The following is a 1,130-nucleotide window of genomic DNA, read 5'->3' as shown; positions in this document are numbered from 1 at the left end:
GATTCATTTTTTTATGTTTCCCCAGGAAGTATATCCTTGATATGTTCATCCTAACTGATGATAGATATTTTCTTCCACTGTTTGAGTTTATCCTTGATATGTTCATCCTAACCGATGACGGGTACTCTCATCTTTGGTATTCTACCCAGTAAAAGGTAGTTGTAATCCCTATTTCATTCCCTAGAGAATTAATCCTTGATACGTTCATCCTAACCGGTGACAAATTTTCTCTTTGATGGTATTATACCAAGCATTCAATAGATGTAATTCCTACTTTTTGTTCAGTTGGTTTATCCTTGATATGTTCATCCTAACCGATGACGGATATCCTCCTTGGCATCCACAGGCAAGTCTATCCTTGATATGTTCATCTTAACCGATGACAGATTTTTCTTTCCTTTGAGTCTATCCTTGATATGTCCATTTTAACCGGTGACGGATATTCTCATCTTTGGTCTTCTGCCCAGTAACTGGTAGTTGTAAATCCTATTTCTATAGTTTTCCCCAGCAAGGCTATTCTTACCCAGTAATTGGTAATGAATACTTCCTCCTGGTGGTTCCCAGCGAGTCATCCTTGATATGTTCATCTTAACCGATAACGGGGGTCCTCACTGTCATATTTTTATTATCTCCTTAAACAACAATCGATAGTGGATAATAAATTTCTGCTCCTCCTGTGTTGAAGTATATTTCCTCCCCAGTTGAGTTGAGTGCGCATTTCCTCAGTGAAATCGCTTTTCCTGCATGAATCAAGTACTTCAGTTTTATCCTGATCTACTCATTTCCCCTGCAGATGTTTTTGTTTCCCTGGCTGAGTCCTTCCATTTTTTATGGAATTCCTCTAGTCACCCAGTAGTTTTAATTCGTAGCCTGGCCTACGCATAACCTTTTTATCCTCTTTGAGTCTCTGTCTCCCCGATGAGCTTTCCTTACAGAATGCATTATGATGCTGCGGACTTTCGGTCGCTCTGATTTTCTTTTCCTTTGTGGCAATATTTCCCCACAGAGAATTTGCTTTTACATTCATATCATATACATCATGAGATCTCTTAGGGACCCAAATTTGTTCTATATGTTGTTATTTAAGCCCATTCTACTGAGTCGATATGAAGATTTAAACCATCACCTCC

The sequence above is a fragment of the Lathyrus oleraceus genome, chromosome 6 (assembly GCF_024323335.1).
Source record: "Lathyrus oleraceus cultivar Zhongwan6 chromosome 6, CAAS_Psat_ZW6_1.0, whole genome shotgun sequence".
Classification (NCBI taxonomy): Eukaryota; Viridiplantae; Streptophyta; class Magnoliopsida; order Fabales; family Fabaceae; genus Lathyrus; species Lathyrus oleraceus.
Note: the sequence above shows the minus strand (reverse complement) of the source record.